This window comes from Urocampus carinirostris, chromosome 13 (assembly GCF_059441175.1).
Source record: "Urocampus carinirostris isolate Australia breed hairy pipefish chromosome 13, RoL_Ucar_1.0, whole genome shotgun sequence".
Classification (NCBI taxonomy): Eukaryota; Metazoa; Chordata; class Actinopteri; order Syngnathiformes; family Syngnathidae; genus Urocampus; species Urocampus carinirostris.
The window spans coordinates 6096592-6110044 of NC_142361.1; the positions used below are offsets into that span (position 1 = coordinate 6096592).

At 41.6% G+C, this 13453-nt stretch overlaps 1 pseudogene; it reads left to right on the forward strand.

The window, feature by feature from the left end:
* Positions 1 to 12368: 12368 nt before the first annotated feature.
* Positions 12369 to 12540, forward strand: LOC148353574 (U2 spliceosomal RNA; annotated as a pseudogene).
* The last annotated feature ends 913 nt before the right edge of the window (positions 12541 to 13453 follow it).

Below are 13453 nucleotides of genomic sequence, written 5' to 3' on the forward strand. Positions count from 1 at the left end.
GTCAGACAGGATGCAATGTGTTAACTATGGCACTCTGACCTGTAAACAATCTAATGTCCCCTGTGATATTCCACAGGGCTCTGTACATGGCCGCCTTCTTTTTAGTATTTATATGATCCCGCTTGGTGACATTATCCGCAAGTATAATGTTCCTGCACAGAGTCTCCGCTCGGAAAATGCCGGTCTACTTGAGCCAAGAAGTCTGCAGGCTTGAGAGCGTTGTCCATCCGGGCCTTGGTGCTATGGAATGCCCTGCCTCCGGAGATAAGATCTGCAACCTCAATGGAAGTTTTTAAATCAAAACTTCCGACACACTTATATTCCAAAGCTTATGATTGATGCCCACCTCATATTTTGTATTGTCCTGTCTTTATCCAACTGCCTGTCTGGTGGTGATACGAAGAAGGTCGATCTGGGATAAGTCAGCGGACCAGCGTCTGACCTGAAGCATGTCAACGCCTGCATTTACCCACTGGCAGAGATGGGTAGCTGCGTCGTGGCCGTCATAGACTTTCTGGACTAGTTTACTGGCTGGGGGCGTCGTTGCTGTCATGCACTTTCCGGACAAATTTTCAACATAGTGTTTACTATGTTGGTGTACTGTAATGCTAAATCTATTTCACCCAGGTCATCCTGGAAGGGGGATTACCACTTGTGAGGCACCTTCTCAAGGTTTCTTTTTTTCCTTACGCTGAGGTTTTGAGTTGTTCCTTGCTCGCATGTTGGTTTAAGATCAGGTAATTGTGTCATTTTAATCCTGTGCATTCCTTTGAGACATTTTTGTGATTAAGGGCTATATGAATAAATGTGACTTGACTTGACTTGACATGAGATCGAACCTCCTGTGTGGAGTTTGCATGTTCTCCCCCCGTGCTTGCGACTGGCTGGCAACAGGTTCAGAGTGTCCCCTGCCTACTGCCCAAAGATAGCTGGGATGGGCTCCATCACCCCCGCGACCCTACTGAGGATAAGCGGTGCAGATAATGGATGGATGGATGGATATACAGTCTGCTAGATAATATAATTTTACTTATTTGAAGGTTTTTATTTTTTGTTGTTGAAGTAACAAGATAACATTTCTTAGAATAAGAAGAAACATACTTGAAATCTCCCAAAGGATTTTATTCCAACATTTTTCAGTTTAAAGAACAACCAAAGCTCCCTTAAGCATAGGACTTTTGCTACGTTACAATTTATCTTTTTGTGTTAGCAGACTCTTCTTGGTTGTAGACAAACGCCGCCCCATCATCCAAGTCAGCGCCTTGCTTCCATAGGTTCTTCTTCACCTTCCTCTCCAGAAGATTCATCCATTTGCTCAGTTTCCTCAGAAGTTTCCCCCTCGGTTTCTTCCTCACCTTCTTCCTCGGATTCTTCGGATTCTTCATGTGAATCTGCAAAGAAAACATGCTTTATGAAATCGTAAACCTTTTTGTGGATTTTTCAATGTCACCGATTCGCAGGAATACTTAAAAGATGATGTCATGCGACATTGTGCAGTAAAACCGATTTCAATTGTTTGGTTGAATAGAAACATGGAACTAAGTTGTCCATGTTTGTCATGTTAAAAAATATTTTCTACCAAGATTAAAAGAAATACTTAGAATCAACAAAGTGATTGACCAGGTAGTAGAGGAAATTTTACTCGTTTTAAGTTTTGCAAGTATAAGCTCCTATTTTACCTCACAAACAAGTAAAAATATTTGAAAAACTGCAAACATTATGCTTGAATTAGAAAAAAAAAAAACTTTCTGCCAATTGGATGAGCTAAAATGTGGAAAAAAATTATTAAACGTATAGATTTGGAATATTTTCCACTATTGATGGGACAAGATAAAGGACTCTAAAAAGAGAAATGTTTTAAGTATAAATGCTCCTATTTTACCTCACAAACAAGTAAAAATATTTGAAACCTTGGAAAATTATGCTTAAATTAGAAAAAGAAAAAACTTTCTGCCAAAATGTGGAAAAATACATATCAGAATATTTTCCCCTGTTGATGGAACAAGATAAAGGTTAAAAAAAGAGAACATAATATATTTAAAAAGCAAAATCTGAACACGTACCTTCACCCATGGAGCGGCCTGACATGGCAACTAGGGCCAGCAGTAGGAAGACGATGTAGCCTCTCATCTTTTCTTTTGCTTCTCCTTGTGAAGTCAATGTGAGCTTGCTGTATTCACCAAATTCAAGCGGTGGTCTTTTATAGCAAATCGGGTGTATGAAAAGAATCTCGACCATCCACATTATTTACCCGGAGGTATAATGTCATTGTCTTTTTGCCCCCCTTCAGTCTTGCACAAGACACATTCTAAATGGGGGGATTTCAAGACAAGTTTTGTAAGTTTTATGTCAAAGGCAGGGAGGTCAAACTCATTTTACCTCAGGGGCTGCATGGTAGAAAAAAAACCCTCACGGGTGCCGTACTTGACTAATTAACCGTAGTCCCAATTTCTTAAACATGCAAAATGTGAGGATATAGTAAATGATTTTGCATGAAATCTATATTTATTTAGTCGGTGTATTTCAATTATTTTTCGAGATCATGCATTTTTGTTTTATTTGTCATCCTGAGCTGTGACGTTGTTGGAGGATCACCAGCACCCTAGCAAGCTAGTCGCCATATTGTTTTACATGTTACTTGGCCGAAGAGGATTCGAGTGTTTTAGGGGAAGTTTTGTTAGTTTTGTGGAGAACGCTGGGTGTTTTGTCCCTGGTAGATGCAGTAACGGTACAACAAAGGGCCCAAAAAAGGCTAAGTGGCAAAAAAAAAAAACCACACGGAAAATCGCCAACGGGTGGGCAGACTGGCACAGAAAAATAAAAGGCGACTGCAGCCTCGGCGTAAAAACGTGAGGCTGGGCAACCAAAAAAACACATAGGCTAACCGTAAACCAACATTGAAAGATGGCAACTGCTATGGCGATAAACATGAAGCAGGCCAGGAATGGACCAAAATTGGCGCTAGCACCAGGTGAGCCGGCCAAAGAACACATAGTGGTCAGCCAACGAGTTCAAACTGAAAGCAAAAAAAAACAGGAAAGCCCTCTGCAGCCCCGACGATTACGGTGAGCTAGCGCGATAAAATGATCACAACCGCAACCCACGCAGCAAAAAACACAAACAAAAAGCCACAATTACCTACCTCCAAGCAGAACTTAGTGGTATGCAATAGCAGTTGAGTAAAATCGCTGTCTGTTTTGGAGCTGCCTTGTATTTTGTCTTAATCAGATTTCGCCATTTTGAAAGTGTTGTGTTCCTTTAAAGGCATCCCAGCTCTAATGCAAACAAACAAGATGTGTTAACATTGAGAGTACATTTCTTGAGGCCCCAGGTGCGTGAAATATTTTGCAAAATATTTGCATAAATGTGGGGAGAAACACTACACGTTCTGTGCCTAATTGAAATAATGAAATGAAATGATCTGCATTTATATAGCGCTTTTCAAGTCAAGACTTCCCAAAGCGCTTTACAGTGTGCTTGAAAGAAAATTCTGATGGAATAAAAAGTGTGGTTTAGCTTTAGGGCTGGGGATCTTTCAGAGGCTCATAATTAAATCATGATTGTGATACAGGGGTGCAAGATCCCAAGAGCCAAAAAGAGATTCGCAAGTTCGAGAGCGTTCTCCTTTCAGGCCCTGGTGCTGTGAAATGCTCTGCCCTCTGAGATTCAATTTGCCACCTCAGTGGAACTGTTTAAATCAAGGCTTAAACACACTTATATTCGACAGTTTATGAATAACTTATGTTTCAAGTTGACGATGTCTGTGTATTGCAACATCCATTGCAGCTTGGCCATCCTGGAAGGGGGATTACCTCATGTAAGGTCCCTTCTCAAGGTTTCTTCATTTTCCTCATGGTGATGTTTGGAGTTTTCCCTTGTAGGTTTTAGTTGAGGAGATGGGGTAATAATAGCCAGTACTAGTCTGTGGTCTGTGCAGCCTTTGGAGACATCTTATAATTAAGGTCCATACGAATTAACACGACTTGACTTGATATGACTTTTAAAATGATAGTTAAAGGATTTTTTTCCTGGATATTTGTATTCCTTTCACCAAGATTTAATCTTTTTGTGTTTATCAACTGCATTTGTAAAACTAGCAAAAGCATCTCAACGATCCACCTTGTTTACCCAGAGGTGCATTCTCATTGTCTGTCTCTTTTCTCCCCTTCAGTCTTTCACAAGACATAAGTGCCATGCACACATTCTTTTCCCTTACAGCAGCACGTTGAAGAAGTTGTAAAATGGGTTGGTGGGATTACCTGCAATCCTGGTGGCTTTTCGGCTGAGGCAGGAGTTATAGATGTCCTGGAGTGGCATGAGGGAGATACTAATGACCAAATAAATGATTACATTTTTTTGTTGGCCTGGCGAGAGTCTGCATGCAAATTAGGCACTTAAAAAAGGTTTACAATCTCATCAAACGTGTTTTCTGTACAGAATCTGAAGAATCTGAAGAATCGTCTGAAGAATCTTCTGAAGAATCTTCTGAAGAATCTTCTGAGGAAGAAGATGACCCTTACGGAGAAGATACCGAGGAAGAAATGCCCTGACTTTATGATGGGGCGGCGTCTGTGTACAACCAGGAAAAGCCTGCAAACACAAAGTGATGAATTTTAATATTGCAAAAACTATATGCTATTAAATTTGGCTGAGATGATGATATGTATGCATCTAGAACTCATACAGTAGTTGTCTTATGCACTGATTGTCCCACCTCAGTTGTGTATCCCTACATGTCATCCAATGTGATCATGGAACTTTAGGTTACTTCTCTGAATAGTTTTCTCTTCTTTTGGGCCAAAAGTTTAGATGGACGTCCAGGTCTTTGTGTATCACATGTCGTTGAATTTTAGAAAATATTTTCTGTCCTTTAGCTTTAAGTTTGAAGCCTGAAATGTGTCAATATGGCAAAACGTTTTTAAGGGGGCCAATACTTTTGCTAGGCACTGTACCTTTCTAGCAGCGCTTCAAAAGCAGACACTCCTACACTTATTTCAAATTTCGCAATACAGTAGCTTCCTTCTTTGACTATTCTTGTTTTCTTTGGTTTCCGCTTTTATCCCCCTATCACCAACGCCCACGGGACCCATTTTCATTCGCAGAAAAGGGAAATAAAACCAGATAAATCACAATAAAATGAAAAGCGGTCCTTCTCAAACACACTGATTCCCAGAACAGGTGGTAGAGATCAAGCAGGGAATCATAGCCATCTACTGTTAGGGAGTGGAATGGACCCTCTTTTTTTTCTTCTTCTTCTTTGTAGCAATATTTTGCCAAGGCAAATGCCCACGACCCACAGAAAACGGGTCCGCGACCCACTTATGGGTCCCGACCTCAGTTGAGAAACGATGCTATATCTGACAGCGCCAGTGCTGTTGTCATTGGTGGATAGTGCGGCATTGTCTGTCATCATTCCTCGAGAATTAAAGGAAACTCCGGTCAATGACATCACTGCAGTGTTTTTTTATTTATTTATTATTATTCAGCCAGTATCAACCATCAACATGATATCTACCGGAAATCATTTTGCCACGCGAAGCTATCGACATGACTCGTCGCCTTCGATCGGCGCCGGGTTTTTAGACCCAACTGCTGTGTTGGGAGTCATTAGGTGACCTAACCCCCCAATTCCAACCCTTAATGCCGAGCGCCAAGCAGGGAGGCAATGGGTACCAATGTTGTAAGTCTTAGGTATGACTCGGCCGAGGCTTGAACCAGCGACCTCCCAGTCTCGGAGCGGGCGCCCTACCATCTAGGCTACCGAGCTGGTGTATTACGCATGTAATGTATATGGTTTTGTATTTAGACCGCATGTGTCAAGTCGCGGTCTTCCTCGCTCCCCTGCATACTTGAAGAGTTTAGTGACCAAGCGAACATCTGAAAGCAGATTAATCAGAGAGAAGCAATGAAAGCATGGTGACAGACATCTATCCATTATCTGCACCGCTTAACATCAGTAGGGTCAAGGAGTTGCTGGAGCCCATCCCAGCTATCTTGGACAGTGGGCAGGGGACAGCATGAACTTGTGCCAGCCAGTCACAGGGCACACAGAGACAAAAAAACTCACTTATTCGCACCTACTGGCACTGGAAGACATGTAATCTCCGCACAGGAAGGCTGGTAGCTGGTTTTGAACCCCTAAGTTCAGAAATGTGCCACAGACGTACTAACCACTCTGCTGCTGTGCCTCCAATCTGACAGACATCTCGGTATAATTTAATAAGTATCAATGGACAAAATATAATTCACATCACATGATTCAGAGATTTTTAGACCAGCATAGAAGACCTTGCACTGGAACCCACCAATGTCCAGTCATTTAATTCTACATGGTTAACAACAACAAAAAAGCTCCTTTACCCATGTCCTCAAATTTATTGTTGACCTGTTTACCGCCATACCACCCTGAGAACGCCCAAACTCAGCAAGCTGAGCAGGGTAGGGCCTAGTTAGTACTTGGATGAGAGAGCACCTGGGATCAGCAAGCGCTGTAAATCGGCCATTTGGCGCACACTCTGCTGTGACAAAACTGACTGTATCTAACCAAATAAGTTGAATTATTCATCATTAATTGAATCTGAACTCTTTAGTTTGTGTTTAATAAGAAGCTATCTTCTTGGAAAAATCTGTGTGGCAAAAATTCTTGGAAGAGTTTGGCACACGTGAAGTTTGTTGGTTCTTGGAAATTAATTGTTGAAAGTGTAGAGTTGTGCCTTATTACTTGGATTTGTTAATATGGACATAACTGTGCTTTGTCTCTCTACACCCCCTGATGGAGGGCTTCATATATGCACACAAGTCGTCCCAAAGTGTGGATCCAAATGATAAAGTCCTGGTTGATATTTGGAAAATCACATACCTTAGGGCCCGGTCACACAGCCGTTTGCGTCTGTATCGCGGGTAAAATTTTGCGATATTTTTTTGCCCGTGGTTGCCCGCGGTAGAAAATGCACAAAATTGGCCAACCCGCTGTTCATGCGTGGTATGCCCGCAAAACAGACGCCGGCGACTGTTCCGCTTCCTCATCGCGTCAGTTCCACGTCATTTCCGCGTGTGGACCACGGGTATAAAAGCTGCCGAGCCGGGCTGTAGAAATCATAACCGCTCAAGACACAGTCCCGTGAAGGTCAAGATTTCAAGCTATGGCACCGAAGAAGAAGCCAATATGTTATTATTGTAATAGTTTTTCATTTTTATTTTATTATCTTGTTATGAAATGAAAAGAAATGTCAAGAAATAAAAATGGATTAAGACGAGGTCACTACGGTGACGGGGATCCATGTTCACCCCTTGACGTCTCGAGTACAACTGACGTGTGCTCGGCAAATCGCGCTGTATATACGCGGAGAAAGGCGTTTGACCGTCACACGCGTTACACACGCTAATTCACGTGATAACACCGCGATACAGGCGCAGAACAAACGTGCTATGACCGTGCTCCACCCGCAATTACCCGCTAAAATTTCGCGTCCTACCCGCGTGTAACCACGCCCTGGCCGCGGCCGTAGCACATCGTTCCGCGTCTGTACCGCGTCATTACCTCGTGTGTACTACTTGTGCCGCCTGCGGTTACCCGTGGTCTAAAGTTTTGAGCAGCGCAAAACTTTTTCGCGCGGCCTACCGCGTGTGAATTTCTTGCCGCGTGTAAAGCACGGCTGTATCTCGTCTGTATCGTGATCTCAAAGCGTCCAACAGCGTCTGCTTCACGGTCAGAAATTTCTGGCCGTGATTCAGCCTCGATACGCCCGTGAAAGGCTGTGTGACCGGGCCCTTAGATCGGTTTGCAAATTGGTTATAAATATTGAAATCAACAACTGAAGCAACCTTGTCTTTTTCTCTCTCAGACAAAGGATTTGTGCAGAGCGAGAAACAAAAGTATAACTGCGAATATGGTGTTGTGGGTCAAATGCTTAAAACACGCCATCAAGAATCCGTGCATATTTCTTTCCTAAGCTATTTTTACTTTCCACAATACACCTTATCCCTTTTCCAACACGAAAGAAAATCCATAACTTTCTAATTTGCATCCTGTTGAAGTAGAATTGAATTGTCTCTATTGTCACTCATTTCAATGTTGTGAAACATTGTATGCAATGAGATTAGACATGGCATTCCAAGGGTAGACATGAAATAGATTTCAAGTACCATACATATTTTGAGAATCCCTGTCTCACTTCCAACTTCCCTTCACTTGGGTCACCCAGCCTTACGTAATATGAGTAAAAATTAAGCAGCAACCTCATTGAAGCACAAGTAAAACAGATGCAGCCGGACTTTATAGCAGATCAAAACACAAAACACAATGCACAATGTGAATGTGTGAAGTAGAGAAACTGTTATAAGTAAACCATATCCAGGGTTGGGTAGGGTTACTTTAACTTGATTACTTTCAATTACTTTTTGATTACTCCAATACCAAATATGCTAATAAAAGAAAAGAGAAACTAAATATGAATAAAATTACGACTCACAACATGTGGTAAGCTTTCTCTCTTGGCTTTGATCTCTTTGATCTCCGGCAAAACTAACATAAAATGCGACAGAAACAAAATGAAAATAAACAGCTTGCCAACATCATTTTTGCCATTCCATGTATTCCGTTACTCCCCAAGCCTGCACAAAATTTAGTTATTTTATTCATATTTAGTTTCTCATCTCATCTCATTATCCGTACCGCTTATCCTCATTAGGGTCGCGGGGGGCTGGAGCCCATCCCAGCCATCTCCAGGCAGTGGGCAAGGGACACCCCGAACTGGTTGCCAGCCAATCGCAGGGCACACGGGGACAGAAAACTCACTCGCTCATTCACACGTAGGGACAATTTGGACCGGCCAATTCACCTGAAATGCATGTTTTTGGAATGTGGGAGGAAACCGGAGAGCCCGGAGGAAACCCACGCAAGCACGGGGAAAACATACAAACTCCAAACAGGAAGTCTGGATCTGGATTTGAACCCACGACAGGTTCCCATGACATGAACTGTGCCGCACAAGCGCTAACCACTGCGCTGCCGTGCTGCCCTATTTAGTTTATTTTGTCTTTTATTATCATATTTGGTATTGGAGTAATCCAAAAGTAATTGAAAGTAATCAAGTTAAAGTAACCCTACCCAACCCTGACCATATCATACTAAGGGATCACTGTAAAAAAAAATTCCAGTGATTGCAGTGAAACTTCATAGCTCTAAGGGAATGAGTGCTATTTTATTATTTAAAACGTTCATAACAAAATTAAGTACAAAATCGGTTTACCACACTGAATAAAAAATTTAATAAAATTTTTTTGCTGATATTCAGTTTATTTTTTTCTAATTGTAGATATGTGAACTTGTTTAATTGGAGACATTAGATGATTTATACCAGAAGTAACTGAAATAGTATTTGTGTTGCCCTTACAGCGACTGTTTTTTCTTTAATAAATGAGTTACTGTGTTAAAAATGTAATACAAGACTAAAAACGGATCTGATTTCTTTAGGAAGAGTTCTACATATATATCCAATGTTTATTTAGCCTTTACGTTAGATAAAAATATAGTAATACTATTTCCAGGTTTCCATTGTAAGTCTCACACAATGGCTGACAGGGCGGGTACATGTTTAATCTATCTCCATCCATTTTGATGGATTAACAAGGCAATGCTGTATGTTTTTAAAAGTGTTAATTTATGTATAAATTACTTCATCTTGTAATATATCAGACAGATGTAAAGTTTCTTTTTGTGAACTTTTGGGCCCATAGCATCAATGCATTGGAATGTACTTTTGCAGTTTTCACTGTCAAGAGAAGGAAATTAAAGCTTCACTTCCACTGTGGTCACAGTCCTTTTTTTGGTGGTTTAGCTCGGTGTCATATTGGTGAGACTAAAGTCTTGTCCGGAAGAAAGGAGCTAAAATATCTTATTTAAGATTTTTTTTATAGAACTTTAAGTTTTACATTATTTTGTTTATTTCTTATTATAGGAGTAACAAAATAACATTTCTTAAAATAAGAAAAACACACGTAAATTTCCAAAGGCAACTTTATTCCAACATTTATCATTTTAAAGCACAACCAAAGATTCCCTAATTGAGGCTTTCACAGCCAAAATTACAAGCGTAGAGCTTTTGCTACATTGCAATTCATCTTTTTTGTGTTAGCAGACTCTTCTTGGTTGTAGACAAACGCCGCCCCATCATCCAAGTCAGCGCCTTGCTTCCATAGGTTCTTCTTCACCTTCTTCTCCAGATGATTCATCCATTTGCTCAATTTCCTCAGAAGATTCTCCCTCGGTTTCTTCCTCGCCTTCTTCCTCGGATTCTTCAGATTCTTCATGTGAATCTGCAAAGAAAACAAGCTTTATGAAATCGTAAACCTTTTTGCGGATCTTTTAATGTCCCTGATTAGCAGGAATACTTAAAAGATGATGTAGTGCGACATTGTGCAGTAAAAACGATTTCAATTGTTTGGTTGGATAGAAACATCGAACTAAGATGTCCATGTTTGTCATATTTTCTACCAAGATTAAAAATAATCGACAAAATGATTTACCAGGTAGTAAAGAAAATTTTACTCGTTTTAAGTATAAATGCTCCTATTTTACCTCACAAACAAGTAAAAATATTTGAAACCTTGGAAAATTATGCTTAAATTAGAAAAAATTGGATGAGCCAAAATGTGGAAAAATACATATCAGAATATTTTCCCTTATTGATGGAACAAGATAAAGGACTATAAAAGAGAACATAATATACTTAAAAAGCAAAATTTGAACACGTACATTCACCCATGGAGCGGCCTGACATGGCAACTAGGGCCAGCAGTAGGAAGACGATGTAGCCTCTCATCTTTTCTTTTGCTTCTCCTTATGAAGTCAATGTGAGCTTGCTGTATTGCACCAAATTCAAGCGGTGGTCTTTTATAGCAAATCGGGTGTATGAAAAGAATCTCGACCATCCACATTATTTACCCGGAGGTATAATGTCATTGTCTTTTTGCCCCACTTCAGTCTTGCACAAGACACTTTCTAAATGGGGGTATTTCAAGACAAGTTTTGCAAGTTTTATGTCAAATGGCAGGGAGGTCAAACTAATTTCACCTCAGGGGCTGCATGGTAGAAAAGCCCATCTCACTGACGAGTTAATTAATGGCATAACAAGTGTGCCTTAGCTGTAGGATTGGAGATTCAAATCAAGATTAACATTCATAATAATAATAATAATTATAATAATAATAATTTCCTTGTATTGTCATTCTGTGTAACAATGTACACAGAACGAAATGTCGATTGCACCTGACCCGTTGTAGCGAGCCGATGCAGCCGCAGCCAACAGAGGGCGCCGCCGACCACTTTTTAAGTCTTAGGAATGACTCGGCCGGGGCGCGAACCACCGACCTCCCAGTCTCAAAGCGGGCGCCTTACCATCTAGGCTACTGAGCTGGTATCTTTGATTATAAAACGATTAAGAATTTATTTTGTCCTCATTATGATTATTTTCAATCTAAGTACCTAAAGTAAATTGACTAATGTCCTTGAAACGTTTGCCAAATATGGACGTTTTTTGTTCTTTTGAAAGGTAACAAACTGAAGGTTTGTCCCAAACTGAAATAATCACTGAAAATGCTACTAAGGGGCCGGTCACACAGACATTTGCGGCTGAATCACGGCCAGAAATTTCTGCCTTCGAGGCGGACGCCATTGGACGCACTAAGATCGCCATTCAGACGAGATACAGCGGTGCTTAACACGCAGTCGAAAATTCGCGCGCAGGTGGCAGCGCGAAATAATTTGGCACTGCTCAAATTTTCAGAGCGCGGGCACACAGCCTTTCACGAGCGTACTGATGCTGATCCACGGTCAGAAATTCCTGGCCGTGAAGCAGATGCTGTTGAGCGCTGTTGGACGTTTAGAGACCGCCATATAGACGAGATAGAGCAGTGCTTTACTCGCGGTCGGAAATTTTCACGTGGTTGGCCGCGTTCAAAACTTTTGAGCTGCTCAAAAGTTTGAGCACGTGTTAAACCGCGTGCCGCACACGTGGTCAACACGAGGAAATGACGCGGAAATGACGCGCAAACGACGTGCTCTGGCCGCGGCCAGGGCGTGCTTACACATGGGTAGGACGGGAAATTTCAGCGGGTAATCGTGGGTGGAGCATGGTAATAGCATGTTTTGCGCCTGTATCGCGGTGTTATTACGTGAAATTAGCGTGTTACGCGTGTGACAGTCAAACGCCTTTCTCCGCGTATAAACAGCGCGAATGCCGAGCATCAGTTGTGCTCGTGACGTCAAGGGGGTGAACATGGATCCCCGTCAGCGTAGTTTCTCTTCATTTCGAATAAATCTTTCGGTGCATTCGCAATGGTCGCAACAAGGCTTTAATGCCAGGACCTTAACTTGGCCTTTTGCAAGGCTTTGATGCTAGATCCTTAGCTTGGCCTTGTGTACTTTCTATGAAGTCACTATCTTTGATTTTTGCATTTCGGAGATGGAATATGAGCTTGCTTTGTCCACTCCACGCATCGGCCCGGTATAGCAGTACCTCCGGGAACGGTGCATTCGCAATGATCGCAGCAAGGCTTTAGGGCTAGGACCTTAGCTTGGCCTTTTGGCTGAGAGTAAGTGTCCCGGCTCCTAGGCTTTGTAGCGTATTATGAACTGACCGATAACGGATAATGGATAATGAATAACGAAGATAGATCAATAACCCTTAAAAACCCCAAAACCCCTTTTGGCCGAGAGTAAGAATCCCGGCTCCTAAGCTTTGTAGCGTATTATGAAATGATCGATAATAGATAATGATTAAAGAAGATAGACCAACAACACTTAAACTCCCCCCCCCCCGTCAGCGTAGTAACCTCGTCTTAATCTAATTTTATTTCTTGACATTTCTTTTCAAGATAATAAAACAAAGATGATGCTATTGCTTGATATCTTGATTTTCACGGGACTGTGTCTTGTGCGATTATTATTTTTACAGCCCGGTGCTGAGATTTGCATACCCTCGGTGCTGAGATTTGCATACCCTCGCTACTACAAACACATTTACCTCGTTTCATCTCACTTTTAGGGAAAGCAATGGCGAACATAAAACTAAAACCACTTCGTCTTGCATTTGTTGGAAATGAAATACAACTTAAACCTAAATTCTCCCCCCCTTGCGTGAACGAGCATTCTGCTGCGCTTCCAACGAAAGCGATCGTATTCTATATAAAACGCTTATTAAAACTATAATGCGAGCTAATTATAACAATTGGGAGATCCTTGTCTATATAACGCGTTTATTTAAACAATAAAGTGCGATCGTATTCTACAAAATGCGTTTGTCAACGCGGATGAAAAAGTCACCAACGTCAATAACGCTTCCAACAGAAGCGATCGCAGCAGAATGCGCGTTCACGCGAGGGGGTGGGGGGGTGGATGTGTTGCGTAGGTGTCGGATTTGGGCACAACACCGGCTCGGGAGCTTTTATACCC